Source organism: Lynx canadensis, chromosome B4 (genome assembly GCF_007474595.2).
Source record: "Lynx canadensis isolate LIC74 chromosome B4, mLynCan4.pri.v2, whole genome shotgun sequence".
In the NCBI taxonomy this organism is placed as follows: Eukaryota; Metazoa; Chordata; class Mammalia; order Carnivora; family Felidae; genus Lynx; species Lynx canadensis.
Window position 1 is genome coordinate 101,770,667 of NC_044309.1, and position 27,177 is coordinate 101,797,843.

The 27,177-nt window shown below is 35.4% G+C and overlaps 1 protein-coding gene across 2 annotated transcripts in view; it reads left to right on the forward strand.

Annotated features, from left to right (window-relative positions):
* The window catches only part of SYT1 (synaptotagmin 1), a 557,800-nt gene that overhangs the window by 103,362 nt on the left and 427,261 nt on the right, over positions 1-27,177 (forward strand). For both annotated transcript variants that reach the window (XM_030323298.1, XM_030323299.1), the window contains exon 2: positions 20,232-20,352. The gene's annotated coding sequence lies outside the window, so the exon portion shown is untranslated. The remainder of the gene's footprint in view (positions 1-20,231; positions 20,353-27,177) is intronic.

A 27,177-nucleotide genomic window follows, 5' to 3' on the forward strand; every position in this document is an offset into this window, starting at 1 on the left:
TAAGCTAGATAAACAACATTAGAAGCCATTGCACTAGTGCTAAGAGTAAGTCTGTTTTGTACTTTGTAATCAATTATGTTTCCTTAATCAAACTCCGCCTTTGCTCTGCTGAGTGTCATCTGCCTACTGTATGTAGCCCAGCAGCACATCTCTCTGCAGAGCTGCACCCACATAACAAGCACAGTGCCTGGCTCCTGTCAAGTGGTGGTTGAATGGTATTGAATGAAATGTGTCATTCCATTTTATTTCTGTTTTATGGTGATTAATTTTAAGGACTAATAATATTGATATTAAGGCTCTTGCAGGGAAGGTACAGTTGTGAGAAACCCAGGAGTTGAGATGAGGTTGAAGAGTGACATGGTCCGAGAGGACAGTCATCACCTGGACGTATGATCTATGGAAACTGGCAGCTGTTATAGAGCTGCATGCATTATCCACATGGGCTGACACATGTTAAATACGATTTCAGTATCACTGATCAGGGCTTTGCCTTACTAAAACACTGCTGACCTACTACTTCGTTAATAATTAAAATAGAAAACCAAACGTATAAGTAGAACAAGTGGTGAAAAACCCCTCACCTTTTGTAGCAGGCTCTGTATAAGATAATTTTCTATTGAAATACTACTATATTTCACTGATAAGCAAAAATCTTCTGCTGATGACTTGGTGGTATTCAGATATAAGAATCCTGGAATTATGGAATTATTTTGGAATTCATTCTGCGTATCAATTCTTAACGCTTCATAATTGTGTTCCTTCTCTTATCTGTAGGGACTGCTTCTATTCTCAGCATTTTTGATGGTTTTCTGCTTAAATGTGTTAACAGGCCTCCTTTCTTTGGAACACTTGCTTAACTGGTTTTTAAAAACTCATGAAAACCCATCTGGACCCCAGAGCCTTTCCTGACTAAAAAGAGAAAAATCAAGTAGGAATCCCAGATCACTGATTTTCAATGAAAATGTCCAACGGAGTGGCCATGAACTCTACCCTCAGGTCATTGTATCAGAGGACCAGGGACATAATGTCACTGAAAGATTTACTGCCGAAGGTTAGATATGCTCAGTCCTACCAGGTGTCCAGTGATTGAGGGAAACCAATGGACAAACATTCTGCATAGTTTACCTATCACTTGTCAACTTAATGGAGAATATGACAGTAAACCTTGATTATGGGGAAGAATAACAGGTATTTGTGGGGTTTTCTTTTCTATTTAAATGAAAAATTTCCTACTTTCTTATACTACTACTTGCTGAAGCACTGACTATATTTCAAGCATTGAGGTTAATATAAACGTGTGAGGTTGATTTTATTATTGTATTTTGTTACTATGTAATGATTAAGTCACACAGCCAGTAAGTGGGTAGAGCCAGAATTGGATCCTCATCTTTCTAAATAAAAAGCCTATGTTCTTTGCTTTTCTTGGGAGTCAAAATACACTGAACTGACTCGAATGTACTGCACGTTTTCCTTGACTCAGATGAATTTGCAAGATTGTGTGTATGCTCAAAACAAAACAAAACAAAGATCTTTGTCTTATAAGTTATTTTAAAAAATGTTCCCCAAATATATAAATACAGAGATCCTGCAAAATATGAAAAAGCAGTAACATTATACTGTATTTAGTTACAAAATCATATAAGACTTTAATTTATTCGACCTGTGTTTTATTTATATTCTAGCATTCAGATAATTTTCAAACATCATAAGAAACAACTTCGACATTTCTTTTCCCTCAATTTCCTCTCTTATCCCCTAAATCCTTACATAGCTTCATTGGAGATCACAGCCTCTTCGAATTCTGTTCAAATTGTAATTTCCAAGGAAAAGAAAAGCCACTTTTGAGTGTACCTTTCATCTTTCCTTGGGAAGAAAGTTACAGTTAGAGATAAAGGTTTATCTCCCTTCTCCAAGTACCCTTCAATAAATGGATTATGCTTCTGAGGCCCAGGTAACTCCAAACCACAACAAAGTCACTGCACACAAGAGCTGTCACTTGGAAACCAAGGAATCAATAGGTACTTCAAATTCTTCTTTAATTTATTTCACAAATCTAAACACAGCAGAAGTTTGTCAGTCATTTCCTTGACATTTGTTCTGTTTCTATATTCTCATGGTACAATTCTTACCTAGTCCCTACCGGGCAAGTTCAGGCACACAGCAAAGATCATTCAGGATAGCATGAATTATTGTTTCTAGTGATTGAGTCTTATTACTCGCAGCTATCATTTAAACAAAAGAAAGAACACTATGCTATAATCTCATTTTCTGTCATTTGTGCAAGTGTGAAAACATTCAAGATCCATTTATTATCAATTGAGGAAAATATTTTTAGGACCAAAGGGTCCATTGTACATAATATATGTGAAATTATTTTATATTTAAATATTTATCCTTATAATATGCTAATTTTAAACTTTATTCTCTCAGGTTTTTTTTCAGCAAATTATTCAGTTAATTTATTTTTTTACAAGCTGATAGAAAGCTGTGTGTGTTATCTAATAGAAGCTCCATTTTTTTGGAATTTTTAGGGAATGTTCTAGAAGTATTGAATCAGCCAGAAGAAAGATTTTCTTATTAAACATATATATTATAAATGTATTTATAGTACAATTATATGTAACTGCAAATAAATATTTTTAAATGTTTAGAGTTATTGAAATAGTAATCTTACTTAAGAGTAACTATAACTTGGGACGCCTGGGTGGCTCAGTCGGTTGAGTGTCCAACTTTGGCTCAGGTCTGGATCTTGAGGTTTGTGAATTCAAGCCCCACATTGGGCTCTGTGCTGAAGGCTGGGAGCCTGCTTCAGATTCTGTGTCTCCCTCTCTCTCTGCCCCTCCCCCTCTCACGCTCTGTCTCCCAAAAATGAATAAACGTTAAAAAAATTTAAAAAAGAGTGACTATAATTAAAAAGCTTCCTTACACAAAAATATCGATTTTGTTGTGTCTCAAATGTCCCTTAATCCTCTGCACCCATCTGTTATTACAAACATGCGGCTTATAAATTGATGCTGCTACCTTAATATGTAAATGAGGCTATACTCCACTAAAGAGATTATTTTACATGAACACAAACGAGAGAGGTTAAGAGATGCAATAATTCTGTGGATAGTTGTTACAAGAGGCTCCTAAAAAGAAGTAATCAAACATATAGGCTCTATTCTTATTACAGAACAACAGATGTCAAGGCTTTATTTTTTTATTTTTTTAATTTGAGAGCAAGCAGGGGAGGGGCAGAGAGAGAGGGAGAGAGAATCCCAAGCAGGGGCTCGAACTCACGAACCGTGAGATCATGACCTGAATCAAAATCAAGAGTTGGACATTTAACCGACGGGCCACCCATGTGCCCATGTGTCAGGGCTTCCTTAGAAAGCATGTGCCCCTCACAGAATGCCACTGGGTTCTACCCTGTTTCAGACTAATAGATGGCTGTGTTGCAACCGCATTAAGCTTGGGAGGGACTCGGTGGAGAGGTGAGGTAGCAGCTGAAAATGCTTCCATGTCCTTTGGAAATGTAAGTGCATTTGAATGTTCTATCATGATCAGGGAGCCACATGAAGTGGTTCCGTTTCTGAGGAATATAGTTCTAAAAAGTGTGAGCTACAAGACTCAACAAACACTACTGGTGATTTCGAGAAACCATAGGAAGCCATAGAAACCATAAAGTCTTATGTTTATTTTATAGTCTAATAGTCAAAACGTTAGTAAAGGAACATTAAAAAAAATGGCACCTTAACTGCTTGTATGCTGTGTTGGGAGTTTTGCTGGTCAAAAAAGAAAATAAAAGAAGGCGGCAAAAGAAATCTTAACTATTTTGGGTTTTAACCTTGTTCTAATCCAATCTTTTAGATTTATTTCTAACCTTTAGCCTTTCCAGATTTCCTCTTAATAAGTACTTTAAGTACTGGCATAAATTTTAGGGAATTTAAAAAATATTTTCTGCTATAAATCACATATATACAACGATCTGGCACTACAGTGATCTGCAAAGCTAATGCTTGTTCCCTTAATGGATAAATGTGTTCAATAGTTTGGAGAATAAAAACACCTTTCTGAATCATTTTTTTGTCACCTAGTTCTTTATCTTAAAAAAGCAGTGAGATCATTTAACAGTTAATGAAACCATTTGGTGAGCTAGGTGTAACGAACAGATGTATTAACATGCTCCCTGCCTCTGGGACATCGCACTCTACTGGAAAAGACCAGCAAGTAAAGATGCCAGTGCAGAACAGTGGCATGAGTATCACATTAGGAGAGGGTCATGGGATGCTCTGAAGTATATAGAAGTGACCCTCACTTAGATCAGTAAGGTTAGGGATGGTTTCGGTGAGATGTGGAATGAGGCACACTTCTGAAGAATTTCAAATGAGGAAAAGTAGGCTAGATAAAATTTTTAAAGAATAACCTGCTATGTCTTTCCCTGTAGAACTAAATTTATTAGTTTATACTTGATTTGCAAAAATTTCTGTTAGCCCAGTGGTCTGTGTCTGTGTCCACATACTGGCTAAGGAACAGGTAGTGGAGGCAGAAAGCGGTACAAACCAATGGAATTCTAATTTTTGTAGCCCCATATAAATTTGTCATCTACTAATTATCTGAAGTTCTCTTCCAAGATTCTTCTGTTTTCATTCTACCTCTCTGGAGTTCTGCGTGTCTATACTCGAAATGCCCATTGTGTGGAATTTCAGCATTTGCTGTTGTCTCAAGGTGGCTATTTCAAGCTCTAAACAATTGTCAGTCCCTTAAATTCTAGTGATTCAAGATTGCTGCGATCAAGTTCATGTTGACCCAGTCGACTGCCTTTGTGTCTTTAAAGATGTTGATTGTATCCCCTTTGTTTTCCTAAGTGGAGATGTTAATTTTACAACCATGTGTCCCAAAGTAGTCTGCTCTCTGGATCACAGGCAGTATGTCATGTAAGAAAAATGAGAAGGTAGGCGAAGGCTGCATTACTTTAATGAGCACTTCTTAATGTATCACTAATGGTAACTTGAAAACTATTTTGGCAGAAGAACACCTAGCACCAGATAAAACAATCATTTTTCCAGAAGATGTAAGTTCTATAATTGAACGAGAATAATAGTGAGGCAGTGAATGCATCTTTTCTGCTTGGCATGCCATATTTAGTAAATTATCACATCCCCTCAACCAAGTCCCTGATGCCATACTTGAGTAACTTCATAGTAAAACCTTTTGACTCTTACATTCCTCAGAACCAGAGACGAAACGTAATATTGTTACATTCCTAGAGTTTTGTTAGAGGAAATTATTGACATTTTTAAAAAGTTTATTGAGATCAAAGTATCAGATTGTGGTTTTTTTGTTGTTTTATAGGATTTCTCTCCCTTTGCGGGAGGGAATTTTGAGATTTATTAATTTGGTTTTGCTTACTTCATACTTTTGGACTGTGCTGATATGGATTGTCCATGCAAAAATTTGAGTCACATAATTTAGGCAGTCTCAAGGAGGTTAGTTATATACTAGATCATGCATACATAGGAATCAGAGAATTTTTACAAAGATTAAATAACAATACAAGGTAAAGTGTTGAGAACACTGCTTGGCACACAGTAATGACTCAAGAGCATTCTTTTTTGTTATTATAATTAGTATCATAATCACTCCAGAAGTGAATTACGTTTACTTTCCTCCATGCAAGCCTATCCTGTGTAGCCTATAAATGATTGATAAAAATTGAGCGTCACTACCAGAAAACTAGCTTAAAGTTTAAGACCTAACTACTACATCGAGCCAATAGGTCAGCTTTGCAAAGAGATTAGAAAAATGTAATGAATGGATATATGTGAGTGGCCGTGGGGGGGGGGGAAGGGGAGAAGCTGGCCTATGTATATTCTCAGTCCTAATCTATATAGGATATTCTAAAGGCAAGCTGTCCTTAAAACTTTAAAAAATAATAACTGGCTTATAAGAACAGTGGATATGGTTCGTTTGGAAGTAAGCAATGTATAACTTCTCTATTGTGTTTTTTTTTTTTTTTTTTCTGAAATCTATTCACCATGCCATAGCAGTGTTTTGAAAATTCTACTCTGATCAAGTTACTCCCCCCCTTCAAAGTTTTTTGATCCTTTTATAAAGTACAAGAAAAAAGTCTAAAATCATTGCTATGACATACGTATTCTCATTACCTTTCCAACTTTATGGCTCCCCTCTCTCCCTTTGCTCTCTGTGGTTCAACTACCTTGGTTATAAGCGCAGTCACTTCAGGACCTTTGCACATGCTGAACCATCACCCTGGAAGACTTTCCCTTCCAAACCTTGCCTAATTTTTAATTATAATTTAGATCCCAACGTATAGTAAGTGCCCATAAATATATGTAGTATGAATGAAAAAAATGAATCACTAATTAAATGTATATTTTCTCAGAAGCTCTGTGCTAAAGGATAATTTGAACTGTTTTCATTAGTTTCCTCTCTATATGAATTAGTTTTGCATTAAAATAAAGTACAAACTCAATTTCTTTTTAATTCAAATTCATGTATATGAATTTTTAAAAATTCTTACCAGGTTAATACAGAGGAAAAACAAGTCCTTTGTCTGCTACTATGTTCTTTTTCAGGTTTAGAGTTAATTTACAATAAAAGGATAGGAAGTTCATATATCCTCTCTAAAATTTCTGGGAGATTTTGAGATAAGGTTCAAAACTTAGCTATCCAAAAACGAACGGCGTGTACTTATCAAATCTATATGAATGTTCACAACAGTAAGCATGCTGTACTGTGCCATGAAGATGATGTTGTGAAACTATGGTCATACCTATATGTATGCTTTACAATATTAATCTTCTGCAATTGCCTGAGTCTCCTCTCACAACAGCTTAAGTTGCTTACAATGAGGAGCTGTGAGAAAAAAAGAATTCCTTTGGAAAAAAAATGTTTGGGCCCCAAAGCTGATGAGTTTTCTTCTGTTCTTAAGGTGGAAGAAAGAAAGATGTAGCCACTGGACTTTATATGTAACAGGGTCGTTGTTACCAAATGAACATGAAGAATTTAGAATTCTATACACTTCTGACATAACGATGAGATTTTATTATTAATTACTAGTAATGCCCATAAATTCTGATATTCTATGGAGGGGAATTCTTTCACCTGCACTAGATAAAAGGGAAATGAGACCCAATCTTAAATGACAAATTTTTCCTAATCTTGTATCTAAATTTTAAAATATTGTTCGTAATTTCTAATCCTTCAAGAATTTACTATTCACTTTTACCTCCTTGTATATTTTAGCTACCCACCATCTTGAAAAAAGCATATTGCCTGACTTACTTCTTAGAAACTAGGAATTAAACACTGGGATTTTTTTAAGTCGGCAAGAGATGTCTTATTTTTAGTTCCTGAAAATGCTAGTTGATCTATATGCTACATGTCCCACACTACTAATGTCCTCTGAGTAACAATTAGCAGCACACACAGAAAAGTATTGCTCTGCCTATTCTCTGTGTCATGATATACCAGTACATTCTCTTCCATTCCCCATTCGGTGTCCTGTCTCATTCTGCCTCTGAAATAACTCTCCAAGAGATATACTTTGAATCTCTAACTTATTGACACACACTCTACTTCCAGAAGTTTCTCCTCCTTTGTCCTCCAACACAGTCATCTTCCTTTGATTAAACGTTAGTGTTCCTTAAGGATACTCGGCCATTTTCTCTTCTTTCTCTTTATAGATCCTTTGGAGATTTCAGCTATCCCCTCTGATTCTGTTGTTTTCACTTATATATGAACAATCTCAAATCTCTACCCTTAGCTCCCCAATCTGTTCTTTGTTCCTTAGTTTTGCAGATTAGGGAGAATAGTTGAGAGCATGGGCTTTGTAGTCAAAATGCTTGGGTGCAAATGCCAGCTTTATTTATTGGTTGTGTGACCTTGAAGTAGTTATTTAATATGTTTGTGCCTCATTTTCTTGTCAGAAAAGATGGCACCTACCCCATAGTATGATTATACGAGCTAAATGAACTACATATGTAAAATCCTTGGAACAGATTCTGGCACATGGTAAGTGTTGTGTTACTTTTGCGGTCATTGTTCTTATTACTGATTGATCAGTACTCTGAGCACAGGGGAATATAATAGTGAGCAAACCGGACACGACCACTACTTTCCTAGAGCATATAGTCTATAATCCTCTATTCCTGCCTCCTACTAGATATTTGTGCTTGGCTAACCTGCTGGTATTTCAAATAGAGGCTACTTAAGTTGAAATCGAGTACATTTCCCCCTCAAATCTATATCTAGTACTAATGCTACTTAACATCTAAAATGATTATCACAGGTGGGAACTGGGATCAGCCACTAACCAGTGATCACATATAGTAAGGGCTCTAGTGTCAGCTCTAGGTCTTAACCACATTATACTCTATTATTTAAGACACCATGTTGCCTGGAATCTAGTAGAACATCAAAAAATATTCTTGGAAAAAATGAATATAATGAATGCTTTATTAAGTCAGAGGTCATATTTTTTTACTTTGTCTGTTTACTGTTCTGTTGAAAGACAAGATACTGAAAAGGAACCAGCATGTGCTGAGCACTAAACATTTATATATCTTAATTATTTGGCATATTTATCTATTCTATTCCTATAACTCTAAGACTGGTGCCATTATCACTATTTTAAAAATGAGAAAACTCAAGAGTTTAAATTTGTTCTCAAGACTTCTGAGCTAGTACATGTTAAAGTCACAATTCAACTCTAAGTCTGTCTAATTCTAAGGATCCACAGTCTTTATATTACATCATCTTGCTGATTTATTTTCTGAGAAATCTATAGAGAATAGTTTGCTTTTACAACACATTTTTAGCTTTTACAACATATATGGCAAATCCGTCCATCATATTACTTGTTTCAGATAAGTCAGAATAAAAACGTTGACAAGGTAAGTCACCTACCTATTTATAGAGCCTTAGCTAGAAACCAGAGGTATGATCACAATTCAAGCATATGAGTTAATTCCTTTTTATAGTTTTTGGATATGATACTGGAAAAGGACAATTCCTTCTGTTTTCTTTTTGCACAAATAAAAAACTCAAGAAGGTTAATGTTCTTAAAAGCATTGTCTTATACAGAGGTATTAAGATAAATTTAAGTGAAATAATCATTGATTTTTGTATTTCATGAATACTAAGTCAATATATGCTTCTACTCTCTTTAATTCTTCCAGTATGCTACTGAACAATCATTCTAAAACTTAAATACCAAAGATAATAAATAAAATATTAGCCAATATTGAGCATAGACTATTAGGAACAATGATATGGTGTTATTTTCTTATGTCCCAGTAGAGAATAGCATTTCAGCAAGCCTTGTATAGTGATGACATATTCACTGAATTGTTTTTTCTCACATATCTTATCTCAATATAACAAACATTTATTAAGTGCATACTGTGGGCAAGGTGACGCTATGGAGGATATAAAAGGGGCTAAGATACCACTTCTGCCCTTGAGGAATTAATAATCTGATGGCAAAAACAGACGTGAATGCAATCAACTGCAGTATTTGGAAAAATAAAGTCTTTTAATAGCAGTACAAAGTGCTCCGATAAGTGTAGCGAGAGCAAGGCTAGAGGGCAGAGAGATGTGGAGCTTGTACTGAAGTGGCAGGATATTAAAGGGAAGACATCAGTTATGAAGCTAAAGCACATATAAGCAATAACATGATAAGGGCCTGTATTAGCTAGTGGGCTGATAGAATAGAAGGGAAAGAATACCAGGGACGTTTCAGGGGAACAATTCATAACATGTGACACTTAATCAGATGTAGGAGTAGAAATTAGGTGGAATCAAATATAAATTTAAATTTTCTTATCAAATACTGGGTTAGGGAACACAAAATAAGAAAAAGCTGTGGGGAAGTACTCAACATTTCACTTACAGCTAGGGGGTTCATAATGCCAGGAGGACATTTATAAGTAGATAGCCATCAGGAGGAAATTTGGGTCTAGGGTATAGTAAAGAAGCCAATGCTAAATATTTAATGCCAGGGATAGTCTGCAAAGCAGCCATATTTGAAAATACTGGAGTATGTGCTAGAATATAGAAGCACTGGAGAGCTGAAGAGAAAACCTTGGAATTAAACATGGATATGCTAAAGGAAGAGTAAGCAGAAACAGACGTAAATAAAACACTGAACTACACACACACACACACACACACAGTGTGTGCACTAATTCAGAATCAAAGCTTTAATACCCTGAAAATGGTCCTCACCAATCTCAATGATGTGGAGAAGTCAAAAATGGAGAACTGATGCTGGATTTGACAGTCATGAGGTTCATGACAAGTAGAATGAATGGGGAAGCCAGATTGCTAAAGATTTAAAAGCTATATGGAAGTAAATGCAGAAAAGTTTACTATTAAAGCATTACAGTGGAGAGGAGAAAGCTGAGCATATGATTAAAAGGATAGTTAAGGTGGAATTAAAATTTTGGTGTAGTATTAAGAACATTAAACTGGTTTGTAAACTGGTAGAAAATAGATAAAGAGTAGGATTTTTAACTCAAGGTCCACAGAAGAGTAGTCTATTTGGGGCTCTTAGACTAAACTGAGGGAATAAGCCATGCAAATATCCAGGGAAAGATTTAGAGAATGGCCCATGTGTCTAGAGAAGACCGAAGACGACAGAATGGTAGATAAGGCCAGGAAGTCCATCGAGACCATAGTAAAGAATTGGAAAAGGAAGCTGTCCCATGAAAATTAAAGGAAACAGGTTGACTTGTTCTAGAAGTTAAATTTGACCAGGACATAACAACTGAGGGAAGCATGGGGAAACGAGGTTGGAGAAGTTGGCAGGGTCTAAGAGATAGTCTTTTAAGCATAAGGAACTAAGAGCCTCAGAGAAAAAGTGAGCCTTGAAGATTTTGAATGGGGAAGTAACATAATTCATCAGTTTTGCATTTTAAGCTTTGCATTTTCACTGGATACTTTATGAAGAATGTGTGGGCAGGGGATCAAGATTGTCTTCAGGGAGAAAACTTCTAAGTTTCCCTCGACTCCATGTCTTTTGCTCTTTAAACTGGTACCTTCTCTGCTGATAATGGTTGTTGTATATTCAAGAATTTGGGAAAATTAATCTGATATTGCTGTATAGGAATAGATTGTAGGTAGCAGATTATTCCAGAGGTGGTGGTGTAATCCAGTGATAAAGACCTGAGTTGGTTTCAATCTATTAATGGTCAAAAGGGAGAGAAAAAGGCAAGTTGCTACTAGAAACATGAAGAAGAAAGAATTGATAGACTTGTGGCTGGTTACAGAAAGAGGGAAGGGTATTTGTGTTTAACCCATTGTATGTCAACAAATTCTACCTAAGTGAATAAATGAATGAACACGTGACCAAATGAGAAATGGAGGAAACAAGACTGAGGGAGCTGGTTTTAGTTTGGGGCATATTGTGTTGGAAAATAAAGTATAAAACTCTGCCTAAATTAAAATAAATCACCCACATACTATGCCCATCCTGTACTATTTCAGCTGTATCATAAAAAATGAGCCAATTTAGGTAGGTACTCCTATCTTTTGGCCATACATTGAGAAATATAGCACAGTGTCATATCATTGAGCATTAGCCTAAAAGCCTGATAGATGGAGTTTAAATCTCAACTCCACCTCTCACTAGTATGACTTTGATCAAGTTATATAATCATTCTATTTCTGAGTTTTCTCATCTGTAAAATGGGAACAATAGTGTTATCTTCCTCGTAGGATAGTAAGGACTTCATAAACAATCCACTAGCCTTCAACCACATGTTAGAAACCTGAGGCTTGAAGATCAAAGACATCACTAGATAAACTTAATTATCCAAGATTCTCAGCCAAGAGATATTATCTCTTTGTACATGACACTGTATTGATTACAAAGCTTTAGACTGAAATAGATATGTTCTACTATAGTAAGTTTAGGTAATTATTCACATCTTCTTACATTGTATTTCCTAAAGTTCTAAGATGTTTCATAATAAACCTATTTCACTGATTTATATGTATATATTTTAAAAATCATGAAAGTAAAGTAGCTCTTTAGTGTTAGTCTTTCTAAAATTTTATCTGTATTATGAACAAATGGTTCAGTCATTAATTGAGCTTTTAAAAAATCTTTTTACAAAGAATAAATAGAAGATAGATCATTTAAAAATAGGCAATTTACGAACTTTAGAATCAAAGTTTGTGGTTATTATTACATGAACAAGCTATTTCAATAAAGACTTCTTTATTCTATTGCATTATACTTGCTGTGTCTGGGTTTTCTCATATATGGATCCTTCTGACACTGATAATAGGACATAAAAATGGAGGATGTGCTCAATATTTTGTTCAGAATAAACTATTATACTATAGAATGCACTTTAAAAATTCTTAAAATTTAATTTATTGTTAAGATCTTTTTTCATCAAAGTATACAGCCCTTTCCATAAATTTAAAAAAACTTTTATTGTGGCTCCACTATAAACTTTTCTAATCTAATTTATTTAGTGCTTACTTACATGAAAAAAAGCTAAAATTTACCAGAAGATAATATATAGCCATTCTACCAACAGTATACCCACCTTCATTACTGTAGTTAATTGTTCATGATTTTGTTGCTTTGTTATGAAAGTTTACATCTTTTGCAATCACTTGCATTGAAATACATTTTCTAAAATATTATGTCTTTAGTTTTGTATTTGGTGCTCCTAACATTGGCATCGATACTGAATTTAGCAAAGAGCAACAGAGTTTTAATTGAATTTTACAAGAACTTAAGCAACATGAAGGCAGAGGTTTTATCTGTCTTGCTTCCCCTTTCCACTTCAGACCTACGAAAGTGCCTGCCACAAGCTAGGTGCTCAATAAATATGTCTTGCTATAAAAGAAAAAAGAGAGGTGCTTGGATGACTCTGGATTTCAGCTCATGATCTCACAGTTCATGGGTTTGAGCCCCATGTCAGGCTCTGTACTGGCAGTGTGGATTGGGATTCTCTCTCTCTCCTTCTATCTGCCCCTCCCCTGCCCCTCGCTCGCTCACTCACTCACTCTCCCAAATAAATAAAATCTTAAAAAAAAAAAAAAAACAACAGGAGAGACAGAAGACAAGAGATAGGGAAAAGTTAATGATATTTTTGTCCTCAGGAGACTTAGATGCAACATAAGAATATATGGCAGGTACATAAAAAATATGAAATAAAAATTAGTACAATGATGTACACTTCAATATACCGTAATTATATTTCAGCATTTAAGAATGGGAACCTGTAGGGTGTTGTGTTTTCAAATCTGAATTTGTGTTAACTTCATATTCAAAAGAATAATTTTAGGGGCACCTGGCTCATTTGGTGGCTCATTTGGTTAAGCATCCAACTCTTGGTTTCAGCTCAGGTCATGATCTCGAGGTTCAGGAGTTTGAGCTCTGTACTATATCAGACTCTGTACTGACAGAGTGGAGCCTGTTTTAGATTCTCTGTCTCTCTCTCCCAAAATAATAATTATTATTATTATTTTATCAATAATGATAGTAACACTAACAATAGCTAACCCAATAGGACTTAGTATGTGCTAATATGTTAATTGAATTATTTATCCAATCCTCTCAGCAATAATATTGGAGAATTATTATATCCTTTTTAAAATGTTTTAAATGTTTATTTATTTATTTTGAGAGAGAAAGAGATAATAGAGTGTGAGCAGGGGAGGGTTAGAGAGAGAGGGAGACAGAGAATCCCAATCAGGCTCTGTGCTGTCAGCACTGAGCCCCACATGGGCCTCCAAATCAATTCAAGGCCAACAGTGAATCATAACCTGAGCTGAAATCAAGAGTTGATGCTCAACCGAGGAAGCCACCCACGTGTCCCTACATCCTTTTTTTTTTTTTTTTTTTTTTTTTTTTTAGATGAGGAAATTGAGAAATATGGCTAGGAAGTATTAGAGCTTGGATTTGAATTCAAGCTGTCTGAAGACAGACCTGATGACAACCAAAAATAAGTCTTTGAAAGATCAATTCACTCCTTTATGGTAAATATTACTCAAAAATTTTTATACAAGATTCCATTCAAAAAAAATTTTTTTTAAAGAACAAGAAAGGGGGTGCCTGAATGGCTCCAGTCAGTTGAGCATCTGACTTTGGCTCAGGTCATGATCTCACAGCTCTTGAGTTCAAGCCCCGTGTCGGGCTCTGTGCTGACAGCTCAGAGCCTGGAGCCTCCTTCGGATTCTGTCTCCTTCTCTCTCTGTCCCTAACCCACTCCCATTCTGTCTCTGTCTTTCTAAACATTAAAAAAAATTTAAAAAAAAGATTCCATTTATTTTTTCTTAAACTGAATTCATAGTAAAGTAGTAATAGTTATTTATAACAATGCAAATGTTATTTCAAACTATTTAAAAGTTTAAATTTATTAAACAGCATAAATGTTAATGATTATGCCTTATTGAAAAATTTATTAAAAGAGTAGCTTTTGAAACAACTAAAGAAAACTTAAGAATATGTCAGTGTTCTTCTGGTTCTACATTTTGTATCTCTAGATTTCCAACCTTGCATACAAATTCTGGCTTGTTCTCTTTCCCCGCTCCACTCATACATATCAGAGAGTCTGCTGGAACTGGAGCAATTGATTGTTGTGCAGAGTACATTTTTAATCTCTCTGTTTATTCAATCCAAGAATTATTGCTAAATTGAGACTGTGACTAAATGCTGTAGAATTAATTACTTTGGCTTTAATCTCCTAAAATGCATTTTGTGTATACACATACAGCCTTATATGTATATGTACCTCTCTCCCTCTCTCTCTCTCTCTGTCACACACACCTATATTTGTATTTAATAATGCATTTTTAACATATACCTTCCAGGCCATGTGCTTTTTCCTAAATCTATTCTCCCAACTTTTACCTTCACTTCAGAGCAGAGTTCACCTATATGGCCACAGTGGTCAACTGTTACTATTTTTGCTCTTATTAGGTATCTGGAAATTAATATACCACTAACAATTGTCAGTGGATCATATGCATGTTGGCTAGTTTTAGCAGATCTTTAGATTCCTTTCTTAACTAAATTTATCTTATAAAGCAGTCCAAACCTCTTGAATAATTTAAAATAAAACTTGAATATATATATATATATATATTTTTGCAAATATATCTTCATTTGTCGCATAGAGAAACTGAAGGCAATCAGTTGAACAAAAACAGGTTGTTAAAATTCATAGCGTATTCTATGTTGAGACTTCAAGAAAAAAAAAAAAAGATGAAAGTAGAGGGCATTGTTTTGCGGATTAAATCGAACAAGACAGCCAGGGGTTGAAACTCACTTTTTCTGATTGATTCAAAAGAAAAAAATTACATAAAAATTTTTGTGGCTTTCATCTCGGATTGACGAATATGGTACAAGGACTTCTCCCTGCCATTTTTACCAAAAAGCAAACAAACAAATTCTAACAATAGAGCAAATACTTGCTTAAGTCTTGTAAGCTGTTTTAACTCTATATTCCTAGAGAAAAGTCAAGTGCCATGTTGGCTTGACTTGGATCATGTGTTATAACAAGGAAATATGAAGTCTATGATGAAAAAGGCACTTTTCCCTCCTTGGATTGAGAATCAAGACATGAGTGGCAGCTTCCGCTATGCTACTAATAAGCTTGCCTCAGCAAGTGAATTTCCAGTGCCGAATATTTTTAGGGGGGGAATTACTGACTTCTTGTGAGAATCTGGCATAAATGAACAAGTACATAAATATAGTTTTACCTAGTATTTTAGGGAGTTTGCAGACTTCTTGGGCCTGTAGTCTCCACCAATAGGTAATGAAACCAAGAACCACATAATCCCTAAAGTATGCTTGAATTCTATATTTCAAACACAATTTGCAAACATTTTCACCTAAATTATTGTTTTCACTGGGAAAAAAATTTTTTTCACTTGAACGGTGCCAAGTAAAAGCCTATCTGTGATACTTCATCCCCTACTTTTTGCCTTTGTCCATTGCAGACAGGATTCTTCTAGCAAATATTCTCTCGGGCATCTTGGCACAAGGGATATTTGAATGTCATTATCTTTTAAATTTTTAGGTTTTGGGTAACTTACTGGTATATTGTCTGTGATTTGTGTATACGTAAGGTCAAAAACCCAAGGTAATGAATGCATCATAAACAAATCTTTTATATTTTCTTTACAAAGGTTTACTGAACCTTTGAACCTACATTGACTATTATAAAGTTAATATTCCATATTAAAGCAAGACTCAAATTAGCCTTTCAAAAATTATACTACAAAAAAAATGAAAATACATAAGTAAAAATTAAAGTTATCATAAGCAAATAACTTTGGCAGGTTTTCTTAGACAACCATGTCTTAAGCATGTTCCTCTAGATTATTTAAGATGTTTGGTATATTAAGGCAATTTATATCTAACCCAGTAAAATTTATAGTACATATGTTCAATAGAAGAAAATAATTGCTACATTAAGAAACCTCTCACTCTGCAGAAACAGTCCATTAAAATTCATAACTTGCCTGTCTACAAACTTTTATTAATTTATACCTGTGCCATAAGAATATAATCTTTGGGGCATCTAGGTGTCTCAGTCGGTTGAACATCCAACTCTTGATTTCAACTCAGGTCATGATATCACGGCTCGTGAGGTCAAGCCCCAGGTTGGACTCTGCACTGACAGCACAGACCTCCTTGGGATTCTGTCTCTCCATCCCTCCCCTTCACATGCTCCCTGTCTCTCTCTCTCAAAAATAAACATTTAAAAATATATATATATATATGTATATAATCTCTTAATATTACAAAATTTAAAGTACATATATTTGGTTTATGGTATAGTGCACTAAGTTCCTCTGCCAAATATAGAGTGTAAGAGAATCTGTATCCATCTCTAAACCAATAATAACCAAAGAATCTATAGTTCTATGAAAATAGTTTGCTGAAAAATAATTGGATCTTAGTCTATAATGACCAAACTACAGTCTAAGAGATGTACATTAGTTAGAACAATGTGTTATGCTTTCATGTTAACCTCCTCACCTTTTATTTTTCATACATTTGCTTTACCCAAACGGGTTTTATTTAGACCTTTCCCATAAGTTACAACAACTCTAAAGACTGTTTTCAATGACATATGACCAAGAGCACATGGTGTTACCATGCGAAGGTGACCTCACGTGAAAGTAACTAAATGATTGCTGATTGCCAGCATCTGGGAGGCAATGTTCAGAATTATCCATTCATCTACACATTCTATACCAGATGATGTTCCAGGCCTTAGATACTTATCAGTGAACCAAAGTGAAAAAACAAATAAAGCTGTAGCTCTCCGAGATTTTTGACGAGGTGTGGTGGCAAGAGAAGGAAACAAGCAAGCATATATGTATAGTAATAAGTACTAGGAAGGAAAATACAGGATTATTTAAAAGAAAACAAATCACCCTACTTAACATCAGTGAGCCAGAAAAGTAATTCCTAAGTCAAAATGATAAATTTTACTTCTGAGGCTAGGTAGATTGTTTTAAATCATGATAAATATCCCCATCTACCCTATTCTATTATTGAACAGGAACTAAAAGGATTAGATCTTTCAGTGGCTTCTCATGGTTCCCATACCTGCCTCCAGCTTTAACACTCTCCATGCTTCTCTATGCCCACTCTATTACAGCCACATTGACCTCCTTCTGTTCTCAAACATGAGAAGTTCCTTTCTGCCTCAGGACTTAACACACATATTGTTCCACCTTGAGTCTACCCCTTTACCCCACTCCACCTCCAAATCCAGCTAATCCTTAAATTTGATTTCTGCATGGAAGCCAATTCTGGACGAGACTCCCGGCTGTCACTTGCCTAGCAACTTTACCTGTCCTTTTAGGAATTTACTACAATTCCAATTATGCAATGACATAGGCACCTTGTGTATTTATCATCTGTCTCCTTGATTAGCCTATGGGCTCCACGGGGTGAGGAGGGGGGGCCCTAGGCACAGCTGCTTCTCTCCTTTGCCAACTTACTTTCGGTGTCTTTGCACCCTGCTTGCCACAAAATGAGCACTTAGAAAAGTGTGAGAGGAAGAATGAGTTGCCGTAAGAAATAGCTCTGGTTTACAACACGTGGCAAAGTGGGTTCTGGTGAGGGTTGGTAATACCTTTGAAACCCTGTGACTGAAAAAATGGTTCTGGTCAAATCTTGTGTTTTTAAATCGGTGTCACACACTGTTCTGGCCCCAGACTCTGCTGGAAGTCTACTGCTTGCTTGCTTGCTTGCAGGCTCAGAGTCTCAATGACAGATGGTTTTTAATCTTTGCTATTTGGCTTCCAGAGTGGGTGTATATTGCTAACTCATGTGTGCTCTCCAACATGTAGCAAATGACTCTGGTGGCCATGTTCTCTAAGGAATCAGATACTTTCTGGGATCTGTAGCTATGGGAGAAAGGTTTTCAATGCTTTCTAGTGGGCAATTTTGTTTTTCTTGGAATCATTGTTGAAAAAAAGATCCAGTTATGAAAAGCCACAGTTGTGTAAATCATTAAACAATTCCAGGACTTGACTGTTTGATCACCTCATGCCTAGCACTCTAAAGGGCACACACACATATTAGCATAAACACACAGTGTTAGGAATATTTCCTACATGAAAAATTAGAATTCTCCTTGAGAATGGAAAGAATCCTTCTTTAGCACCTAGCATATTCTAAATCTCCATTGTGGCTCTTATCAATTTAGATAATGATAAATTGTTTTATTTCCGAATTTGTCTAACTCTTTCAAAGGCAAGAAACTATCTTTTTTTTTTATCCTAAGACCTGACCAAAAAATAAGGTTCATATTAAATGCTCAATTAATATTCATTAAGTAAATCACAGATAATAAATAAGTACTTATATTGGAAACCTCCTGAGCTGGAATACACACTCTGTTGTCTGTCCTGGCCAGGCAAAATGGAGCTCAGAAGCCACTCAGGAAATAATGCTCTCTGATGCAGCATCTATTCCTTCAAACCAAGGACTAAAGGTTTTCCCAAGCCCAATAAACCTTCAGAAGATTTTCTTGCGTGGATTTATGCCAGAACCATTCAGGTCCATTAGTTGGCAAATAGGACTCCTTAATAACTGCTGAGGAACTATAAAATTCTATTCAGAATATAATGAAAGCTGCAGGGGATTGTGTATTCATTTCTCTTGTAGTAGGAAAACTTGAATCCTCAAAAAACAGGGTGTTGCCATGTTAGCTTCCTCTGGAGAATTAAAACCCAAACTGTAAAGGGAGCAGAATGGTCTGACTGGTTATCACAGCCACTGGAATCTGCAAAGGCTCCCTTCTTAATTGGTACCAGAAGATCCAGCTGATAGCAAAGTCTCCCTACTTGTGTCTCTATGGATGTGAAAGGATTAGGCTCCTTCGCTAAGTATTTTGAGATCTCATATTCTAAAGTCATTATTTAATGACCTGAAATATAATAGGTTGCTCTATGTCAAAGAATAGACAAATGCATTAGAAGTGTATGAAAGAGAACAGGAAAAGGAAGAAAAGAATGGAGGGAAAGAGGGTTGAAAGGGAGGGAGGAAAGAACAAAGCAAGGAAGGAAGGGAACTATTAAAATATCGCATAGAGCTCTGCCACATCCCGGTTGCTTTTGTATGTGCAGTATTTCAGTGTCCTTCCTAGGTAAATAGCAATGCTTTCCCTTTTTATTAGCACTGCTGCAGCTGCTGGTGCTTACAAAGAGATTCACAAATCAAAATAGATTCAGTTAGCTTTTCAATAATTCTGAAAGGTGGGGGAACATTGCCAGAGAAGGATAGCACTCCAGTATCCTAACAAGGCGTCTTGTTAGCAAAACAAAGTGTGAATTGCTTAGAGATAATTCCCTGCGGTTGGTAATTCCACTGGGCTCCTCAGTGGCAGCCCAAGCTATTTCTCCTCAATAGACCAATGCCACTGAAGAGAATGTGTCAGAAAAAATGCAAAAGAAAAAACAACAACAACAACAACAACAACAACAACAAAAAAAACACCTTGCTTTCTTGAAACATTTATTCTTCTAGATTTTTCTTTATGTCAGCATGATTCATACTTATTGGTTCTTAGCCTGGAGCACCTAGCACAAGCAGGAACTGAGGAAGCCAGAGCAGAGCGTGAATAATGAATGAGCTACATAAGCACAAGTCTACGTCCCCGATCAGGAGTAAAGGCAAGTGCAGAGTTGCAGGCCAGCATTTTCATGGATTATTTCTATTATTTTCTCTCTCAAAGGAAAACAGAAAAACGAGGCCCAGCAAGAGCTGGAGTGACAAACGCCGGGATTGAGATTGGAAGGCTGTCCATTTACCTCTTGCTTCACTCCTCGACATTGTGTTACAACTGCCTGATTAAGGTATATGGAAAAAACAGAAACTTTGATAGGTTTTGTTGATGTATCCCTCTATCCCTGTGCATATCTCGTGACAGGTGAGGGGGGAAAACACATTTGTGTAGGGGATTGAGGGGTTTTTCCCTTAAAAAGTGTCCCGGGATATTAAAGGAAATATTAGTGTTTTTCACATCTGTGGGAATTATTACTAGTACTCATGCCCTTCAAGTGCTAGTTTACTTGAGGGGGCACTGGCCCCTTATATAACATGTGTGCTTTCTCTCCCTTTCATTTTGTACCTCATCCAATCTGCAGTTGTCATGGTTCATTATCTGTAGATGATCTTGAGCAGCCTTGCATTCTGAAAGAATATGCCGTGGCATCTGCCTCTGTGCTTTTGTGCCTTGCTGTACAGATGATATTTCAGCAAGAGTATTGGGGAAGGGGATGAGAGTGGAGGCAAGATTTGTGTCAGGCTGACATTTCTTTGTGCCACATTATGTCTTCCTCTTTCATATGTGCCTAGTTCAACAACGAAGTACATGTATCACATTGTGACTATTACATATGTTAGAGTACATAATCGGGGTTGTAAAATATATGCTTGAATGTCTTAACTAATGAATTCCATCAAATTCAATTATCATTCTTAGACTCTTCATTAACCAATCACATTGCTTCTTTGGTCTAAGTCATTTCTAACACACTGTCACTAGGCATAAACACAAATCTGTGAAGTAAATTGGAGTGATTAAATTATCTCACTAGTCATTGTTTGGAGGCCCGTGTTACTGAAGTTCTGGATTCCTCAAGAATTGCCTTTCCTATTATTATCATCAAATACAAGAGAACGGATGTCAGAGTAGAAGACTGTGTCTTCAGGACTTTATTTCACTCAAGATATTGCCTCTCTACTCATTTTTCCTCAGGAAGTTGGTTACAATAGGTCACCAATACTAAAATTACATAGGAGCAAACCACCTCTTATAAACTCATGGACTTATTAAATAAATCATAAGACCTTCACCTTTTCAGAATGAACTGAGTCAATACTAAAAGTTTGTCCTGTCTCTCATACAGTATGAAACTTCAGGGTAGGATTATAGCTGTTACTGTTCAAACATACTTTTTTTCTAATTCTCATAATTTCTTTACATGGACTCTTAAAGTGGCTCTGAAAAGGTATATATCCAAAATCACAAGTACTTCAGTTTCCTGGGAAATAATTGTCACAGTGCGAACATATAATGGTTATTTCAATAACTTTATAATGAAGGACATTTGCTGATTTTCTGGCAGCATGATTCTTACCATACAGTTCATAAAACAGTTGTTTTATTTTCCTTAATGCCTTCTATGAACAATTAGTTTGAGAAACATCTCAAAATATAACCTGAAGCCAACCTACAGAAACATTAATTTCTGGGTTCTATGGAAGACTTCAATAAAAATCTTTGGGAGCAGGCTCTAGAACCAGCATTTTAAATATCTATATATCAGATGATTCCAATCAACTCCAAAGTTTAAGAACCTCTACTCTACAATTTGAAAGCAAGGAAACAGCTAAAAGGAAACCATTATAAAATTGATGTCAAAAATAGAATTGATATCAAAAATAAAACATTGAAATTGTTTCCTACATATTTATATTTACTGAGACTGTACAAGGAATTTTAGACTGTTTATTTCCTCTTTCATATGTATATTAAATATATTGAAATTTAAAAATCAGTGTTAGGGATGTCAAGGATATGAATGTCTATTAATTTAAAAGCTTTCCAAAGTTGCTAATAAGTGTATAATAGTAAAAAGTATTAAATTCATAATTTGTACAATCATTATTTTCTCATTTGAATCTTCAGTCTCACAAAGCTTTCTGAGTAGCAAGTTATTCTTTCACCATTGGATATGTTTAATAAGCACCACTTTGTTAAGAATTCCAACATGTACTTTTGTTATGGTTTCCATTGAGCCAACTCCTATGGGTGTTGAAGTTTGAAAATACGATTTATTGATGCAAATAAGTTAAACCTTTTGGGTTGAGGGTTCCCATTCATAAGTGAACATTTCTATGATGTCTCATTTTAGTAAGAGAATTTTCTCATACTTTTTTTTTTTTAGTGGAAACAAAGCATACCTTGTTTGCCAACTTTATACACTTAAGTGGGAGTTGAGGACAAAGAATTGTCTTCTGAGCCATGAAAAGAGAGAGCTTATGGTTAGGTTTGCCATTGGATGAGAGCAGAAAGCAACAATAGAACCAGTAGGAGAAGGACAGAGAGTGTTTGAGCAATGAAATTAATTCTTTGTTCCTACATGATAGATTCCACTGAGACAAGGGTCTAAAGAAAAAAAAAAGTCATAAACATTAGGTGAGCTTTCAGTTCTCTCAAAATCTTTCAGGTATACTTAGTTTACAAATGTGTCCAAAATGATTGGATAATTTAAGTTGTTTCCCAAATTCATAAGAGTCCTTTTATAAATAAAATAATTCTTGGTTTTCAGCTAGATTTTAAGTTTATTTATTTATTTATTTTGAGAGAGAGCTGGGAGAGAATCCCAAGCAGGTGCCACACTATCTGTGCCAAGCCCAATGCAGAGCCCGATGCAGGGCTCAAACCCACCAACCATGAGATCATGACCTGAGCTGAAGTCAAGAGTTGGATGCTTAACCCACTGAGCCACCTAGCACCCTGGTTTTCAGGTAGTTTTAAAGATCACATTTACAACTTAAGCAGACACTGACATCAATAAGATTGTGCTTCAAAACCTTAATTTGTGAGTTAAATATTTGGGACTCTAACAGCATTTTCACACAAAAACAATGCAATAAATGTTGTTAGATGTTCAGATTTAATTTTTTTTGAACACCACAAAATTATAGTCAAATCATGATTTGTAAAAATAGAGCTTTGAAGTGAAAAATAGTAGGAAACAAAACAATACGCTATGATTCCAAAACATTAAACCAATTCAATAACATAGTTTTGAAAATCTTGTTTACTTTGAGTAACAGCTCCAAAGGAAAGCAAATTTGACTGTTGAAAGAGAAGGTAGGGTTTTTTCTAAAACACGGAAAAAATGGTGACAACATGAGCCTCATTCTCCTGAAACAGGGAAAAAGGTGATGGAGGGAAGAAATGCTGGGTAGAGCTAGAGCATGAGAGGCAAAATGGTCTCACGTATAGGTCCCTAAGCAGCTATTGAATAGAAAGGATAGTCACTCATGGTTATGTTTGTAACTCACGGGAACAGGTGTATTCAATTATTTTAAATGAATACAGACATATACATTCATTTAGAAAACAGATGAACAGAGGCAGTGTTTAAGCAAAGACAAAGCATGAATCCTCAATTCAGAGGGCTGGAAGAAATGGTGGGAAACGAGAACTGGTGAGGCTCACAGCCTTCTACCAATGACTTTTCCTCTGAATTAATCTACTACTCAAGGCTTTACTGAACTCCGCTTTCTAAGGAGCTCTACCCTCTGTGTCTTTCAAAAAGTTCAGCACCAAGTGGACCCAATTTATTGTTCTGCATTTATTTCTTTAATTCACCAAATATTTATTGTATGCTCACTGTGTATTAGCTACCTTTAGCCTAGATATTAGACTATAAAGAATATTTTGTTCTAGTTGAATTTTAGTACATTATATTTTACTATTTGTCTTTATTTTTTTATTCACTAAATTTGAATGGTTTGAGAGAATAGGCAGCTACTGTACCTGGGGATGGAGGACCAGGAGTATGAATAATCCAGGGAACAAGGCCCAAGTGAGGGTGGATTTGTCTGTATTCTTTGTATGTCAAGGACGTCTCAGCGGCCCCCAATGTAGAATCCCCTTTACTTCCATTTAACCAAAAGAACAACTGTTGGAGGTGGAAAGCAGAATATTTTCTCACGGCTAAAATTCTCCATTTAAAGAAAAAATAATAATTTCAAAATTATTTGATCTAAACCTCACTACTAGGCTAATTTGCAGTATAAGAAGAAAAAAATTAGAAAGCCATCCTGGAAAAAAGGCCTATAATTCTTCATCCATTCAAATTTTCAGAAACTGTCTAAAAGAAAAGTTTCCAGAATCTCTACTATTATTACTATTTACATTGAAGCATAAGAGAATTCATCATGTAGGTTCCTCAAATCTCTCTTCACTCTGAATATTCCACTGGGGGAGGTGGGGCAGGGGGAGGAAATAGTTTCTTTTCCGTTGAAGAAAGTTTATTAAAGGGGTTTTAAAATGTAAAGTAACCTCCCCTTTCCATTCCATTCTCAAGAAACAAGAACAAAGGATAAGAGGGAGCATTGACAACATTCAAAGGCCAGTCTTAGGACTGCCTATGCCTGTGCTGAGTTATCTCAATCTCTATTTTACATCTTTCAAAAACTGTTATGAAAACCTGAGCTGAATAAGATGCCAATGATATCACTACCCAACCCTGTATTTCCCAAGTGCTTTTCTCCCCCTTTCCCTCTTGAAGTGATACTTCAAAACTGCTTGACCAGTGTTATAACATAATCTATTATCTTCATATATAAACTTATTTGATGGCCTCTACACTTTTCAATTAATATGTCTTTGTCTTCTACTCTCCCTTGGCCCAAAAAACCTTGTCTACCATGGAGCCTGAGTTCATCCACTTATTTATCCAACAGTGATTTTTTTTAAGCATTTCTTATGCCAGTCACTTTTCTAAGCCCTAGGTCCAGGTTTCTGTTCTCATGGTGATTCCACGTTAGTGAAGAGGCAGACCCTTATCAAAGAATAAATACACAAATATTCAGACCCACTAAAATATTGGTTATCCTGTAACTCAGATAATATTTTTCTGTACATTTTTTCCGCCAAGTTTTTTTCCAATGATCCTACTCTTTATTTTAATCTTACTGATTCTTACTGTTTTCAACTGTGCAGTAAAAAAAAAAAAAAAAATCTGATCCATTTATTTTAACTCTTTTAAGGCTTTACATTTCCTTAAATGGAAAGGACAAGGGAATGCCTAAATTTACATATTAGATCAAGCTGTATTGCCTGAGAAATCTAATCCAGATAGCTGGGCCCAAATAGTGACAGGATGGCTACAGTGTGGCCACTATGGAATCAAATACCCTACAACTCAATTCACAAAAAACATCTTTTCTGATTCTGAGATTTTTCTTAATTATATTTTCTAGTGACTGAGTGTCCTATTCTGGGACACATCAGAATAAATCTTTTTGCTCCATTGTTCTTCCTGGCAAAGTGACTTTGGTATGGATTAAGTTAGACTAGCCACTTTTGAATTCAATGAGGATTATATGCATATAAAAACAACAATAGACTCCAGAGAATTCACTTTGGTAATAGAAAAGAAAATGATTTAATCAAAGATACTGGATCTAAAGCAGAAAATAGATAAGAAAATACATGGTAACTTTAAGAATGTATATATTTTTAATATAAGAAATTAAACCAATATCCGGAAAACATTTTAGAAATTGGATATTAGTTAATAATTTCCCTTAATTATCACTTAAAAATAAACTAATAACATTGGGGCACCTGGGTGGCACAGTTGGTTCAGTGTCTGTCTGACTCTCGATTTCTGATCAGGTCATGATCTGTGATCCATGGGATCAATCCTCATGTCGGGCTCTGCACTGACAGTGTGGAGCCTGCTTGGGATTTTCTCTCTGTCCCTCCTCCATTTGTACATACACCCTGTCTCTCAAAAAAAATTAACATTAAAAAAATAACATTTGTTTTTAAATGTTAGAGATATTAGATAGAATTATAAGTTTATAATTATAAGAATTAATTATTAATTAAATATTATTAAATATTAATTGATTATTATAAGAATTATTAACATAATTCTTATAATTGTAAGAATTATAAATGTTAGAGATGTTAGATAGAATTAGAGAGCCACTTTAATAATACAAATTATTTTTACATTTGCTTATGCTGATACTTATTTCCACCTAATAAAATATTTCATGGAGAAGTTAAATACTTTGTATTGTAATTTAATAAAAGTAAAATTTTTGTGGCATTCATTGCTTTATTTAGTGTTGATTCATTTTTATTTGAATATATTTTTCCCAATTGTTAGGCATTTAAAGAATCATTTTGCCCTACATTTAACCACTTATGTGCAGCTAAGCATATTTTGAACATATACCCAGAAGAATACTATCTAGTTCACATGAACATGGGACAGAACTTGATATAATCCTATAGAGAAACAGAACCAAAGTAAGAAATGTCTAAAATAGATGGAAGAATATTTTCAAAAACCCAGTAAGAATGTGAAACAACACAGAGATATGTTGAGGGCTAGAAAATTATTTCGGATGCTATAGTAATGAACTCTGGAAAGCTGTCCATTTCCCAACACTGTAAAATTCACACATAACTACCTGAAGCATTGTCTAATTTTACTACATGCATCTAGATTAATCACTGATCACAATTTGTATCAACAATTCTGGTGAACTGAGATGAAACACTCACCACTCCTATTCATATATACATAACTTACTGTAAATATTTCTAAACATATAGATCAGCACAAATAAAAATTTAAAAATCCTCAAGGGTCAAAAAAGGGAAACTCAAAAGCAGAATACAAAGCAGAAATACTAAGAGCCGATGTCATGACTGAACAGGGAGAGGTGGGTGCCTTATCAAGACTCTAATGATTGATTAAAGATCTGGAACTGAAAATCTCACATACATTCAAGACGCAAGAAGAGCTTCCTACTCTTTGATGAAGCAGCAATAAAACTGCACCCACTGATCCAGGGAAGTGAGTAGAGTTTGTCTGTCTAGGAATCTAGATGACGGGGGGGGGGAAGTAGCTCAG